This window comes from Hylobates moloch, unplaced genomic scaffold, assembly GCF_009828535.3.
Source record: "Hylobates moloch isolate HMO894 unplaced genomic scaffold, HMol_V3 SCAFFOLD_12, whole genome shotgun sequence".
NCBI classification, from domain to species: Eukaryota; Metazoa; Chordata; class Mammalia; order Primates; family Hylobatidae; genus Hylobates; species Hylobates moloch.
Genome location: NW_026652287.1, coordinates 15,934,346 through 15,951,120, shown reverse-complemented (window position 1 = coordinate 15,951,120; position 16,775 = coordinate 15,934,346). Strand labels below are relative to the sequence as shown.

Below are 16,775 nucleotides of genomic sequence, written 5' to 3'. Positions count from 1 at the left end.
CGGTGGGGCCTGACAGTCTACTTTCTTTTTTTTTTTGAGATGGAGTTTTGCTCTGTCGCCTAGGCTGGAGTGCAGTGGGGCGATCTTGGCTCACTTCAACCTCTGCCTCCCAGGCCCAAGCAGTTCTCCTGCCTCAGCCTCCCGAGTAGCTGGGACTACAGGCACGTGCTGCCACGCCCAGCTAATTTTTGTATTTTTATTAGAGATGGGGTTTCACTGGCCAGGCTGGTCTCAAACTCCTGATCTCAGGTGATCTGCCTGCCTTGGCCACTCAAAGTGCTGGGATTACAGGCATGAGCCACCGCGCCCGGCCCCACTGATGGTCTACTTTCTAAGCAGGGGATGCCAGTGTGGCTTTGGCCACACTTTGAGAGAGGCAAAGGTTTATGCCATTAAAATTGTTCTCTTGTTCTTGTCTTTTTGGCCAAGAGTGTGTGATTGATTTTTCTTTTCTTTTTTTGAGACAGAGTCTTGCTCTGTCACCAAGGCTGGAGTGCAGTGGCGCGATCTCGGCTTCCTGGAACCTCCGCCTCCTGGGTTCAAGCTATTCTCTTGCCTCAGCCACCCGCGTAGCTGGGATTACCGGCTCATGCCACCATCGCAGCTAATTTTTGTATTTTTAGTAGAGACAGGATTTTGTCATGTTGGCCAGGCTGGTCTTGAACTCCTGACCTCAAGTAATCCACCCACCTCAGCCTCCCAAAGTGCTGGGATTACAGGCATGAGCCACTGCGCCTGGCCTGATTTTTCTTTTTTAAAAATTTCATTTAATTTTTTTAAATGGACAAATAAAGTTATATATATTTATCAGGTATAATATGAGTTTTGAAATATCTATGCATTGTGGAATGGCTCAGTTGAGGTAACTAACATGTATTACCTCACATACTAATTTTCTGTGGTGAGAACACTTAAAATCTATTCTCTTAGTGATTTTCAAGTATACATCATTAACTAAAGTCACTATGTTGTTCAGTAGAGCTCTGAACTTATTTCTGCCATCTAACTGAAATTTTGTATCCTTTGACATCTTTCCAGTGTCCCATCCTGCCCCACCAGCCACTGGTAACCACCATTCTACTCTCTACTTCTATGAGCTCAACTTTTTTAGATTCTATATTTAAGTGAGGTCATGCAATATTTGTCTTTCTGTGGCCGGCTTATTTCACTTAACATGATGCCCTCTAGGTTCATCCACCATATTGTTGTAAATGACATGATTTCCTTCTTTTTTTTCTAAAGACTGAATAGTATTCTATTGTGTATACATACCACACTATCTATCATTTATCTGTTCATTCTGTATCTTGGCTGTTGTGAATAATGTTGCAGTAAGCCTGGCAGTACAGAGATCACTTTGACAAACTGATTTCACTTCCTTTGGATGTATACCCAGCAACCAGAATTGCTGAATCATATGGTAGTTCTATTTTTAATATTCTAAGGAACCTCTGTTTCCTTAATGGCTGTGCTAATTTCCATTCCCACTAACAGTGTGCAAGGGTTCCCTTCTCTCCATGTCTTTGCCAGCACTTGTTTTGTCTTTTTGGTAATAGCCATTCTAACAGGTGTAGTTTTAATTTGCGTTTCTCTGATGATTAGTACAGTTGAGCATTTTTAAATATACCTATTAGCCATTTGTATGTCTTCTTTTGATAAATGTCTATTCAGGTCCTTTGTTCATTTTTAAATTGGGTTTTTTGTCTTCTTGCTATTGAGTTGTTTGAGTTCCTTATATAATATTTTGGATATTAACTGCTTATGAGATATATGGTTTGGAAATATTTTTTCTCTTTTGTAGGTTGTCTCTGTACTCTGTTGATTGTTTCCTTTGCTATGAAAAAGCTTTTTAGTTTGATGTAATCCCATTTGTCTGTTTCTGTTTCCTGTTCTTTTGGGGTCATATCCAAAAAATCATTACCTATACCAATGTCATGGAGTTTTTCCCTTACGTTTCTTTCTCATAGTTTAACAGTTTCAAGTCTTATGTTTAAGATTTTAATCCATTTTGAATTTATTTTTACTTTTTTTATTGAGACAGAGCCTCACTCTGTTGCCCAGGCTGGCATGCAGTGGTGCAATCGTAGCTCACTGTAGCCTCAAACTTTTGGGCTCACGTGATTCTCCCACCTCAGCCTCCTGAATAGCTGGGACTATAGGCTCACGCCAACATGCCCAGCCAACTTCTAAATTTTTTGTAAGGACAGTGTCTTGCTTTGTTGCCCAGGCTAGTCTCGAACTCCTGGCTTCAAGTAAGAGTTAACTTCTTTATAATAGTGTGAGATGGGATCTAATTTCATTCTTCTGTATGTGGATATCCAGTTTTCACAACAGCATTTATTGGAGACTTTTTTCCCCATTGTGTGTTGTTAGCGCCTTCATTGAAAATCAATTGACTGTAAATGCACAGGCTTATTTCTGGGTTCTCAATTCTGTTCTACTGGTCTATGTATCTGTTTTTATGCCAGTGCCATGCTGTGTACATTGCTATAGCTTTGTAGTATATTTTGAAATGAGGTATTGTGATGCCTCCAGCATTGTTCTTTTTGCTCAGGATTGCTTTGGCTATTTGCAATGTTTTGTGTTTTTATGCAGATTTTATCTTTTTTTTCGGTATCTGTGAAAAATGTCTTTGGAATTTTTATAGAGATTGCATTTCACTCACTTTGAGTAGTATAGACATTTTGATAGTATTCTTCCAATCCATGAACATGGAATATCTTTCTATTTATTTGTATCTTCCGTTTTTTCCTTAGTGTTTTATAGTTTTTCAGCATACTGCTCTTTAGCTTCCTTGGTTGAATTTGTTCCTAATTATTTATTTTTGGTGTGGCTATTGTGAATGGGATTATTTTCTTGATTTCTTTTACAGATAGCTTGTTGTTAGTGTATAGAAACTCTAGTGATTTTTGTATATTGATTTTGTACCCTGCAACATCACCGAATTTGTTTATTAGTTTCTTGGTGGAGTATTTAGGGTTTCCTATGTTTATGTTTATATTGTCTGTAAACAGGAACAGATTAACTTCCTTTCTGCTTGGATGCCTTTTATTTCTTTCTGTTGCCTAATTGCTGTGACTAAGACTTCTAGTACTATGTTGAATGGAAGTGGTGAGAGTGTGCATCCTTGTCTTATTCCTGAAGAAAAGCTTTCAACATTTTACTAAGTATGACTTTAGCTTTGGTTTTGTCACATGTGGCCTTTATTGTGTTAAAGTACATTTCTTCTATACCTCATTTATTAAGAGTTTTTATCATGAAAGGATCTTGAATTTTGTCAGATGCTTTTTCTGCACCTGAGATGATCACATCGTTTTTCTCCTTCATTCTGTTAATGCATTGTATTACATTTATAGATTTCTGTTGATTTTTCATAAGTTAAATGGGTGTATGATTGCTAACCATTTGGCCTTTGATGGACAACTGTATTCTCTAGGAGACACTGGAGTATCCATTCTCCATAACTGCCAAAAAATTAGTTTGTTTAGTGGTTAGCATTTTCATCCCTGGATTCTATAATGCATTTTACACAGGTGTTTACAGCTTCAAGAGAAAGGGTTTGCAAAATTCACTGGTAGGAAAACTGTACATAAAATTCAAAGCACCACCAAGACTATGAAGTTCAGCATATGAAGGCAGTTTGAGAGTGGTGAAAACTGTAGCCAAATTAGACTCTACAGCTTGCTACCTCCATGGCAGTTCAGTGAAATCACACATGATACAGGACCATTTAGACAGTTTATGGTGTTCTACTCTTTCTTTTTCTTTGACGGAGTCGCGCTGTCACCAGGCTGGAGTGCAGTGGCACGATCTTGGCTCACTGCAACCTCTGCCTCCCAGATTCAAGCGATTCTCCTGCCTTAGCCTCCCAAGTAGCTGGGACTACAGACTCGCCACCACTCCCAGCTAATTTTTGTATTTTTAGTAGAGACGGGGTTTCACCATGTTGGCCAGGATGGTCTCCATCTCTTGACCTCATGATCCATCTGCCTTGGCCTCCCAAAGTGCTGGGATTACAGGTGTGAGCCACTGTGCCCAGCCATTCTAATCTTTCTTTGTGAAGCGTTTTGCTTAATTGTTTTTCTACTTGAATATGAATTTGAAAGAATTTTCAATATTCTTGTTGTTGCAGTATTGCATAAGTGGGGGCATTGGCAGATATTTTTTGACGCAGAGTGTGTCTTTAGGAAATGATGGAAATTATTTAAAGGATAAAATTCACTGAAAAAATGTGCTGAAGTGTAAACTGTGCTCAGAGCCTATCAGTTGCATTAAGCATGAGTACCTATATTGTTTTCTTTCCCCTTGGAAATTTGATTTGTTATATTCTAACTTTACACATTGGCCCTGCTCCCAAGAGTTGAAAACAAGAGTGTAGCTAAATGAGGCCAATTTCTGGATTTCAGCCTGATGCTGTTAGCCGAAGTCTTGGAACAGGGTCTAATAGCTAGCTGCTTTACACAAAGTCAGCATTAGGTGATAAAATCTTCATTCTTGATAGCGAGCTGCTGTTTAAGAAATCATTTCTTTTAACATTGCTTTTTGCTCTCCTGCTTTGTAGAGAGCCATGTGGCTTTCACATCTGCTGCTGGTTTTCTCATCCAAAGAGTTTATCAGAGAAAGATAGAATCTAGTGGAAGAAGAGGTCCCCTTTTGGTACAATGGGGCTGCATTACAGGGTAGATTGGTTCTGCTGGTGAGATTATTCTGCAGGTGTGAACAGTTTAATTTGCAACACAGTAGTCCAATTGTCCACCAGAATCTTCCTTCTATGGCCAGTTGGATTTGGCTTTTTTGTTGTGAACCCAGTTTTTTGAGCACATATATAAGAATAGAAAATATTCTTAAACAGAACCCCGTTAGCGTACAGTGACTAAGTTGGCTGTGATCTGTGAAGTCAGGATTTTTATGGAGCTCTTACATGAGAATGACAATAGATGGCCAGTAGTTTGTAGAATTGGCTTTGTTTCATCAATCATTAAAATTAAAACCACAAAGTAATAAAAATAAGTAGCATTTTCATTTGTTTCTTGGGGTGTGTTTATTTTGAAACAGGGAGGAAATCCTTCTGTGGAATGTCCTGCTGCTTTATGATTTTATTTTAGAGGGGCTTGCTTTTTTTCTCTCTCTCCATCTCTCTTTTAATCTAGGTGCCTTGGGATTTTAGTGAAATTGGGCCAGTTATGTGGAATTGGCACCATGAACTAAATGTATGCCCTTGGAGAAAACCTGTTTGCTTAGATCTTTATGCCAAATTAGTAACTGACTAACAGTAAGAAACTCTGTTACTGGGAGGCCTTTGAGATTTAATTATCCCACAAACCATGCCGGAGACTGATTTTACTTTGACTTTGCCTCCTTTCCATATCCCCTCCTCTTTTTTTGCTTTTGAGGCTTTATGTTTTGAAAACTGAAGTCCCGCTACATTAGTTTGTGATCCTTGTGTACTTTTGATGCTGAGGTCTCCAGCTCCTCCCTTTCAATAGTTGTCCCTCGAGGGGCTTAATCTCTCTGTGGGAGTGTTTCGTGCTGAAACACCTTGAAAACAGTGTAGCTTTTAGTAAGCAAAGTTACTTGTTGGACAGGTCATTGAACAGGTTTATAATCTTGCTATTTATAATTTTATGTTCATCTTTTTTTGTGCCCACGGATTCCTGGTATTTAAAGGAGACTATTTTTTAGTGGATAACAATGACACAGTTGTTGGTTTCAAAATTACAAATTGGTTTTTAGGAGAAAAGTAAGTCTGCCATTATATTACAACGTGAATAATACTGAGGAGTGATGGCTTTTAGATATTTACCAATATTCATTTTTTAAACTTTAAAAATTATTATAAATTCATAGGAAGTTGCAAAAAATAGTACAGAGAGTTCCTGTGTACCCTTCCCCCAGTTTCCTCCATTGGTAATATCCCGCATAACTACAGAACAGTAGCAAACCAGGACCTGACATCGGCACAATTCACAAATCTTATTGATGTCCCTAGTTTTACATGCACTTATTTGTGAATATATGGAACTTTACATGGATGTAGATTTGTGTGACCACCACCGCAGTCAACATGTAGAACATTCTTCACGAGAATCTCTTGTGCTACTCTTTCACAGTCTTTGACAGCCACACTGGCCTCAAATCCTTCCCCTGACCCCTTCACCCCCAGCTCCATCTCTAACCCCTGGCAACCACTGATCTGTTCTCCAACTCCATAATTTTGTTTTCAGTTTTTTAATGTATATTTTAGTTCTTTGTATTTCCTAATGTGTAATTTTAGAAACTTAGCTGCATAAGTAATGATGTCATGTTTTTCAAGTAACAGATAGAAAAACATGCATAAACAAAGCAATAAAGAAAAAGAGGGAAGATGCAGAGGTTAAAAACTTGAAGTTTATGACAATATTGGTGAGCAAGAAGTAGGTGACAGCAAAATAAATAAGTAATTCTAGAACTAAAGACCAGTATATTAGATTATGGTATTTCAAGTTTCAAGGAAAATGTGATTTTATGTCCACGTAGGAGAAACTAAAATCCAGGCGCTTATAGCTAAAGATCTATAATCTTAATGAAGTCTCTGTAAGTCAGGAATCCATAGCCAAGTGAGGCTGAATTGATTTTCCTGGCAGAAGTGATTCTGCAGACCTGTAGTTGCTGGCAGGGTTCCCTTAGTTCTTTACTTTCACCCTTGCCATCAGACTTCTCTATCAGGAAGTTATGTGGAAGGTTCCTTGTATGCTCAAGACCCAAGTGCCCTCAGGAGTTCCTTTTAATTCATGTGATTGTTGTGGCTGCCCCCTTTAAGCACAAATTTAGGGAAAGGCAAAATCACTCTAAAAAAACAGATTGGGAGCTAGATGAAACAAGAATGGCAAATGAACATTGAGCTAAGTGGTGGGTACTTTGGAGTTCTTTATATTGTTCACTTTACTCTTGTGTGTTTGAACTTTTCCACAATTAAAAAGTTTACTAGAAAAAAAAGCATAAAGCAAAATAATACATGTGAATAAGAAAGAGCCTATGGAGGGCAGCACATGCCAGGAGCTGAGCTGTGTCTATGACCTTTGAGAATAAAAGCAATGCTAATTTTTTTAAAAAAGTTGGACTTACTCTTTTATTTAGTTATTTATATAGGGCTGACTATGTATGTGCGAGGTACTGTTCTATATAGTGAAGACAGCTGAGAATAAAACATAAAAAACCTGCTTCTCAGAGAGCCTCCATTGTATACAATAAAGGCATGATTAAATAGAGTTATCAGTTGGCAGTGAGTGCTATGGAGAAGAACAACACAGTAGAGGTGATATGGGGATTGCATTTTTGAGTGGCCAGGGAAGACTTTGCAGAGAAGGTGAGCTTTGAGCAAAGACCTGAAGGAGGGGTGAAGGACACTGTGCAGATCTCTGGCAGAGTGGAATAGCAAGGGCGAAGGACTTGAGGCAGGCGCAGCTGAAGCTCATCTGAGGCAGAGTGCACCTCTTGTGTTTGAGGAACAGCAGGAAGGTCCAAGTGGGTGGTTGTCGTACGCTGAATAATGGCCCTCCCAAATATGCTCACATCCTAATCCCTGAATCCCACGAGTATATTACCTTTCATGATAAAAGGCCCTTTGCAGATGTGATTAGGTTAAGGATCTAGAGATGGGGTGATTATCTTGGATTATACAGGTGGGTCCAGTGCATTATAAGTCTCCTTGTAAGAGGGAGGCAGGACGTCAGGGAGGAGAGGAGATGCTGTGTTGCTGGCCTTGAAGGTGGAGGAAGGGGCCACAAGCCAAGGAATGTAGGTAGCTTGAAGCTGGAAAAGGTAAGAAAACTATTTTCTTTCTGAAGCCTCCGGAAGGAATGCAGCCCTGCCCACACCTTGCTTTTACACTTCTGGTCTCCAGAACTATAAGCGAATAAATCTGTATTGTTTGAAGCAGCTAAGTTTGTAGTAGTTTGTTAGCGCAGCCATAGGAAACTGGTACGGGGGTGTAGTGAGCAGAAGGGTAAGAGGAGGAGAGGACTCAGTATGTGATAAGCTTGTGTTTAATCCATTAAAAGAACTCGAAGTTTTGTTGTGAATGAGATGGGAAGCGTTTGGAGTGCTTTGAGCAGAGGGGTGACAAGGGCTGCCCTGTGTTTAAAAAGGGACCATTTGGGCTGCCGTGTGGAGAATCGGTTGTTGGGGGACAAGGACAGCAGCAGGGAGACCAGTTAGGAGGCCACTGAAGTAATCCAGAGAAGAGGATGTGGTGCTTGGGCCAGGATGGCACCAGTAGAAGTGGACACAGTCAGGATTGTGGATGGGCTGGATGTGGGGACAGGACAGAAGGAAGAGAGTCAACAAAGACTCCATGGTGTTTGCCTTGAGCAACTGGAGGAATGAGTTCACCATTTACCGACAAGTAGCAGACCATGGAAGGAGCATGTGTGGGTATGGGAGAAGATCGTCATTGGTTCTGAGGCTGAGGATGAGCTCTTCGTTGAGCTCTGGGCCGAAGATGGAAATTTGGAAGCTGTCAGCCACATTGATAGTATTTAAGGCCAGGAGACAAATGAGAACATTAAGGAAGTGAATGTAAATAGAGGAGGGGTTCAGGGATGGAGCCCTGGTGCTCCACAAGGATTAGAGGCCATGGACATGAGCAGGGCCAGACAGAGGACCGGGAAGGAGTTCCCTGCTAGGCAGGAAGAAAACCCAGATGTGTCGTTCCCTGGGACCATGGGATAAATGTTTTCTAGGAGGAGAAAGTGATCACAGGTGTTAAGCACTGCTGTTCATCAAGTAAGAGGAGGACTGAGAAATGATCATTGGGTTTTGCAAGTTGGAGGTCACTGGTGACCTTGACCAGGGTCAGTGGTGTGTTGGGGGCAAAAGCTAGTGGCTCAGGAGCAAGTGGAGAGAGAGGAAACTGAGATAGTGAGTGCATAGAGAGCTGTCTCTATGTGATGTGTCCTCCCACAGTAGACTTGGTGTGTGAACCTGTGAAGGGAACAATGAGACTTCCCCTCTGTGAGCCTCAGTGGTAACCCTAATCCAGGCAGAGCTAATAAAGCTCATTTTTGAGCCAGCAGCTTTTTTTTTTTTTTAATGCTGCAATTCACAGTGGTGCTATAAAGCAAAATGCTGGAGACACTTTTATTAGCAAGTCCTTGCAGCTGAGGCTCACTCAGTGGGGCTTTACTGAGCAAGGCCATTCCAACTCTGGTGTATTAAAGACCATTAGGCCTCTGGAAAATTCAGGCTTGTAAACTTGCTAGATTTCATAAAACTTAAGGAATCAAAACAGCTAACAAGATTTCCTTTTGGTAGGACCCTTTAACATTTGCTTGTGAAAGTTTAACTAGGTCTTTTTCTTGTTGATTTTTTTTCCTTCAGAATTAAAAGACATTTTTAAAACCTGTCATTTTTGTTCTCCTTTAAAAGAAGAAAGAAAAGCACCCTCCTTTTATAGTTTGCTAAAGAAATTGTTGACACATTTCTGTTTTTAATACCTAATAGTGGATACAATCCTGATCCCTTTTTGGAAGCAATTCTCACCTCTGCCTTTTTTTAAGTCCCTCAAAGAGATTTTTTATTTGTTATCCAGGACTTAAACTTTAGCTTGAATGTTATTTTCTACGGAATAAGCACTGTGACCCGGGGTTAGTGATGTGAATGATGCACCACAACATCAATTTTTTGGTCTCCAATAACAAGTTCTGAAATTGTGGCAATAATCAATAGCTTACCAACCAAAAAGAGTCCAGGACCTGATGGATTCACAGCCAAATTCTACCAGAGGTACAAGGAGGAACTGGTACCATTCCTTCTGAAACTATTCCAATCGACAGAAAAAGAGGGAATCCTCCCTGACACATATTATGAAGCCAGCATCGTCCTGATACCAAAGCCTGGCAGAGACATAACCAAAAAAGAGAATTTCAGACCAATATCCTTGATGAACATTGATGCAAAAATCCTCAATAAAATACTGGCAAACCGAATCCAGCAACACATCAAAAAGCTTATACACCGTGATCAAGTGGGCTTCATCCCTGGGATGCAAGGCTGGTTCAACATATGCAAATCAATAAATGTAATCCAGCATATAAACAGAACCAAAGACAAAAACCACATGATTATCTCAATAGATGCAGAAAAGGCCTTTGACAAAATTCAACAACTCTTCATGCTAAAAACTCTCAATAAATTAGGTATTGATGGGACGTATCTCAAAATACTAAGAGCTATCTATGACAAACCCACAGCCAATATCATACTGAATGGGCAAAAACTGGAAGCATTCCCTTTGAAAACTGGTACAAGACAGAGATGCCCTCTCTCACCACTCTTATTCAACATAGTGCTGGAAGTTCTGGCCAGAGCAATCAGGCAGGAGAAGGAAATAAAGGGTATTCAATTAGGAAAAGAGGAAGTCAAATTGTCCCTGTTTGCAGATGACATGATTGTATATCTAGAAAACCCCATTGTCTCAGCCCAAAATCTCCTTAAGCTGATTAGCAACTTCAGCAAAGTCTCAGGATACAAAATCAATGTACAAAAATCACGAGCATTCTTGTACACCAATCACAGACAGAGAGCCAAATCATGAGTGAACTCCCATTCACAATTGCTTCAAAGAGAATAAAATACCTAGGAATCCAACTTACAAGGGATGTGAAGGACCTCTTCAAGGAGAACTACAAACCACTGCTCAATGAAATAAAAGAGGATACAAACAAATGGAAGAACATTCCATGCTCATGGGTTGGAAGAATCAATATCGTGAAAATGGCCATACTGCCCAAGGTAATTTATAGATTCAATGCCATCCCCATCAAGCTACCAATGACTTTCTTCACAGAATTGGAAAAAACGACTTTAAAGTTCATATGGAACCAAAAAAGAGCCCGCATCGCCAAGTCAATCCTAAGCCAAAAGAACAAAGCTGGAGGCATCACGCTACCTGACTTCAAACTATACTACAAGGCTACAGTAACCAAAACAGCATGGTACTGGTACCACAACAGAGACATAGATCAATGGAACAGAACAGAGCCCTCAGAAATGATGCCGCATATCTACAACTATCTGATCTTTGACAAACCTGACAAAAACAAGAAATGGGGAAAGGATTCCCTATTTAATAAATGGTGCTGGGAAAACTGGCTAGCCATATGTAGAAAGCTGAAACTGGATCCCTTCCTTACACCTTACACAAAAATTAATTCAAGATGGATTAAAGACTTAAATGTTAGACCTAAAACCATTAAAATCCTACAAGAAAACCTAGGCAATACCATTCAGGACATAGGTGTGGGCAAGGACTTCATGTCTAAAACACCAAAAGCAATGGCAACAAAAGCCAAAATTGACAAATGGGATCTAATTAAACTAAAGAGCTTCTGCACAGCAAAAGAAACTACCATCAGAGTGAACAGGCAACCTACAGAATGGGAGAAAATTTTTGCAACCTACTCATCTGACAAAGGGCTAATATCCAGAATCTACAATGAACTCAAACAAATTTACAAGGAAAAAACAAACAACCCCATCAAAAAGTGGGCAAAGGACATGAACAGACACTTCTCAAAAGAAGACATTTATGCAGCCAAAAAACACATGAGAAAATGCTCATCATCACTGGCCATCAGAGAAATGCAAATCAAAACCACAGTGAGATACCATCTCACACCAGTTAGAATGGCCATCATTAAAAAGTCAGGAAACAACAGGTGCTGGAGAGGATGTGGAGAAATAGGAACACTTTTACACTGTTGGTGGGACTGTAAACTAGTTCAACCATTGTGGAAGTCAGTGTGGCGATTCCTCAGGGATCTAGAACTAGAAATACCATTTGACCCAGCCATCCCATTACTGGGTATATACCCAAAGGACTATAAATCATGCTGCTGTAAAGACACATGCATACGTATGTTTATTGCGGCACTATTCACAATAGCAAAGAGTTGGAACCAACCCAAATGTCCAACAACGATAGACTGGATTAAGAAAATGTGGCACATATACAGCATGGAATACTATGCAGCCATAAAAAATGATGAGTTCATGTCCTTTGTAGGGACATGGATGAAACTGGAAACCATCATTCTCAGTTAACTATCGCAAGGACAAAAAACCAAACACCGCATGTTCTCACTCATAGGTGGGAATTGAACAATGAGAACTCATGGACACAGGAAGGGGAACATCACACTCCGGGGACTGTTGTGGGGTGGGGGGAGGGGGGAGGGACAGCATTAGGAGATATACCTAATGCTAAATGACGAGTTAATGGGTGCAGCATATCAACATGGCACATGGATACATATGTAACAAACCTGCACATTGTGCACATGTACCCTAAAACCTAAAGTATAATAAAAAAAAATTTTTTTTTGGTGTCAGTTTTTCATCCTGTAACCCCGTTGTACAAATTTCAGGTTGTGTTATTTAAAATGATTTGGCATTTTCCTTGAAACTGTTATAAAAAGCTGCTTTCAGCTTCCAGCGTCTTTAAGGTCTGACATATTTGAGACTTCCTGAAAGTCTCATTGAAAAGTTTCCATTTTAAAGTGGCTGAGATTTGCACAGTTCTCATGAAAACTCATACAGAATGTTTAGTTTGAGATTTTCTAGTTTGTAATCATCGAGCACTGCCTTTGGATTTTCCTAAAGTGCGGATGATTCAGAGGCTCCATCCAACAAAACGCAGCTTGTAGCTCATTTTTGAACACAGAATTAAAAAGATTGCTTCCCCTATTTGAGGCCTGTCTTGTGATCTAACCTGGGTGTAAAGGCAGGGACCCCAGCATTTCCCTATAGCTTCCTCAGCCATGGAGAAGTAGGCCCAGTCTGGATGTGCCCATGGGATCTCTCTCACATGCCAAAGGTTTTGGTTTCATAGCTTGGGTGGGAAGTAGATGAGAACTGCGGGCCTGAGTGCCCAGTACATGGTTAGTGCCCAAAACATATCTTAACTGATTGACCGGTAACCCAAATCAGTGTTCTCTAAAGTGACTTCTGCAGAGCACTGGGCTTTTGAGATACTCCTTGCAAAAAGAAGTCAGGAAACCAAATGAGTTTAGGAAATGCGGCTTCTTATACAGGTTGAACTTCCCAAATCCAAAAATCCCAAATCTCAAATGCTCCAGAATTAGAAACTTTTTCAGTGCTCATTGGAGCATTTTGGATTTTGGATTTGGGGATTTGGGAGACTCAGTCAGAATAATGCAAACATCTGAAATCCAAAATACTCCTGGTTTTAAGCATTTTGGATAAGGGATACTCAACATGTATCCCCTTCTTAGAGATGTGCAACACACGCCACTGCTATTCAAAGCGCCAAGTTCTGCAGCGAGGAATTCTGCTTAGTTTTGTTTAAAGCAGTGTTTCCTGAGCTCATTTGACCATGGAATCCTTTTCTAAGGAACTTATTAACACATGGAGGTGTTGTGCTACTGAATATGCTTTTGGTCCATGTAATTAAAGAATGACTACATTTATATGATCTCTTAATTACTCTGAGTCTTTTTTCTTCAGTAGTTACATTTCATGACTTTTACAAAATGTTATGGTTTCTACAAAAAAAGGCATATGTATGCCCAGGATCAGAGTAAAGCTGCCCTGTGTTTCCTGAGCACGTTCTGCCTTTGAGAACCTGTAAAGGTCTCTGTATGTTACCTTTATCTTACACCTTATTTAACCCTGAATTCCAGGGCTCGGTTAGGGGACATACTCTGCTCTGGGACTACTCAGGTTGTGGCCTGGCTCGCTCACAGCTGACATTGGTCTATCCCTATCTGTGCTTCATGATTGCCCAGTGCTCAGACACTGGCACAGACAGATGGACAGACAGCATCTGGGTGTCATGGGTAGGCTCAGCTGTGGACCAGACCTGCCAAAAATAAAACCATGGTGTTCTGTCTAGTCAAACTGGAGCTCCAGCATTGCTGAGTCGTTATCCCGTTCTTTATTGCCTGACCACTTGTGATCAGATGAGAGTTTGTTTTCCTGAGCCCTTAAGGCTAAGATGGAGAAGTGTGGGATGACATTGTGGTTAAGTGGATTTGTAACTGATGCTGTGGCCATGCCCAGGGTGGGCTGCTTAATGGATCCATGTCAGCCTGGGGGGTGGGCTCCAGTGGTTTGCCACAGAGCTAGAGCCCTATCTTTAGCACCATCCTGGTTATCTTTGTTTTTTTTTTTTTTTAAATTAAGACTCAAAGGCCCACAGACCATATTTTGCAGATGACTTATGGATGGGAGGCTAATGCAATGGATGACAGAATTGGGATTCAGAGATTATCTGGGGGAGGCTAAAATACTGGGGGGGTGGGGCAGACATTGAGGTGGGGATTAAAATGGATCGAAAGTTTACAAAGTTAAGAATTTAGGTATAAAAAACAGTGTGGTGGAAGGATGGTGGGCTTTTTTTTTTTTTTTTTTTCCTTCTAGTTTGTGTTTAAAAAAAAAAAACCCTGAAGAATCATGAGGACCAGATTGAGGTTACTGTTGCGGGGAAGAGAATGTGAATGGCGAGAGATACGAGTTTTAAGCTGATTAGCAATCTTTTCTTTTGTCTGCAGGGTGGCGAATTCATGGGTGTTTGTAATATTCTTTATACCTTTTCATTTCCCTTAAATATTTAATAAACAGACTGCAGAAGCTTTAGTGGACCATTAGTTGAGTAGCCATGTTGATGGCTACAAGTAAAGCAGAAAACCGTGTCTGTTAAGATCCTTCTGTGCATGGCACTGCACAGCCCATATTTGAGGTGTTATTGAGTCCTGAGTACCACATTTGAAGAGGGACACTTTAGATGTACAAATGTTTTAGGGTGCATTGAGAGAGTGTCAGAATGGAAACTATATGAAAAATAGTGGAAGGAAATGGATAATATTTAGAGCAATGAAGAAATGACTAAGGGGAAATATGATCGCTGTCTTCAGCTATTTGAGGGACTGTCAGATGGAAGAGCAAATAGATTTCTTCAAAAGGGCAAAATCAGGGCCATAGGTAGAATGAGTTTTCTAGACAGTGGAAGGAAGCCCTTTCTAATATTCAGACTGCCTGTTGGTAGATCAGACTGATGCGGGAGGTCAGCTCTCCACTGGAAGCATTGCAGGATTGCCTGGGCCCCATTGGCCAGGGATACAGTGGGGTGCCTTCTTGCAATGAGAAGATACACCTAGTTGATCTCCAAGGCCCCTCTTGATTCTTCAGGTTCTAAACCACTGGAGACTGAGACAGCGTGACACTCTCAGCATTAGAGTGTGACACTTAGATTCAGAAAAATGACAGCGTTGTCACTTATTTATGCCACGTGATCTAACTTCGGATGCTGTGAATTCCATGCGAAGTGTCCGTGCCTGTAGGGAAAGTGACTGAGGTGATGTGACTGCTTATCACACATGGAGCTTGCGTGCACACATATATAGCAGAAGCATAATTAAGGAGGCCAAAACTTTAATGTATCATCAGTGTTAGGTTGGTCAGTATTTCTTTGATATGCTTTTGGTTGAATAAGGTATTGTAATGATTATTTTTGGTATAGTTTGCTTGAAATAGTCAAATTTTGAGACCAAGATAAACTGAGTTCTTGGATTCCCACTAATTTTACTTTGTAAGTTTTAGCCTCTTTCTGTGTGACTTATGTCTTTTTTATACCTCTGTCCCTTCATTACTGCCTTCTTTTGTGTTAAATAGATATTGTCTAGTGTGCCATTTTAATTTCTTTACTCTGTTTTTTGAGTTATTTTCTGAGTTGTTGCCTAGGGATTACAGTGAACATCTTAGTTTAAAATAATCTAGTTCGGATTAATACCCACCTAATTCCAGTAGTACACCAAAAACTCTGCTCTGAGATAACTTCATTTGATGTATGTTGGTACACTTGGGTCATATCCCACAGGCCTCTGAAGGCTCTGTTCATTTTATTCATTTTTTTTTGTTTTGCTTTGTTGTTTTTGTTTTTTAGAGATGAGATTTCACTATGTCACCTAGTCTGGAATGCAGTGGTACAATAATAGCTCACTGCAGCCTTGAGCTCCTGGACTGAAGCATCCTCCTGCCTCAGTCTCACAAGTGTCTGGGACTACAGGCACACACCATCACATCTGGCTAATTTTTTTTTTTTTTTTTTTTTGTAGAGACGGGGTCTCACACTGTTCATCAGGGTGGTCTCAACTCATTGAGCGATCCTCCTGCCTCGGCCTCCAAAGGTGCTAGGATTACAGACTCTTTTTTTTTCCTTTATTCTTTTTTTCCCCCATGGAGTAGATAATCTCAGTTGACTTGCTTTAAGTTTCCTGATTTTTTTTTTTTCCAAGACAGAGTCTTGCGCTGTTGCCCAGGCTGGAGTGCAATGGCATGATCTTGGCTCACTGCCACCTCCGCTTCCTGGGTTCAAGCGATTCTCCTGCCTCAGCCTCCCAAGTAGCTGGGATTACAGGTGCACACCACCATGCCCAGCTAATTTTTTATATTTTTAGTAGAGATGGGGTTTCACCATGTTGGCCTGGCTGGTCTCGAACTCCTGACCTTGTGATCCACCTGCCTTAGCCTCCCAAAGTGCAGGGATTACAGGCGTGAGCCACTGCGCCTGGCCAAATTTGCTGATTTTTCTGCCAGCTCAAACTTGTTGTTGAGTCCCTTTAGGGAATTTTTTATTTCAGTTACTGTACTTTTTAACTCCAGAGCTCCTTTTTTTTTTTTTTTTTTTTTTTTTTGAGATGGAGTCTCTCACTTTGTCGCCCAGGCCAGAGTGCATGATCTCAGCTCATTGCAACCTCCGCCTCCCGGGTTCAAATGAT

At 40.5% G+C, this 16,775-nt stretch overlaps 1 protein-coding gene across 6 annotated transcripts in view; it reads left to right on the top strand.

Annotated features, from left to right (window-relative positions):
- FBXW8 (F-box and WD repeat domain containing 8) overlaps positions 1 to 16,775 on the top strand; it is a 120,995-nt gene that overhangs the window by 18,095 nt on the left and 86,125 nt on the right. The window lies entirely within an intron of this gene.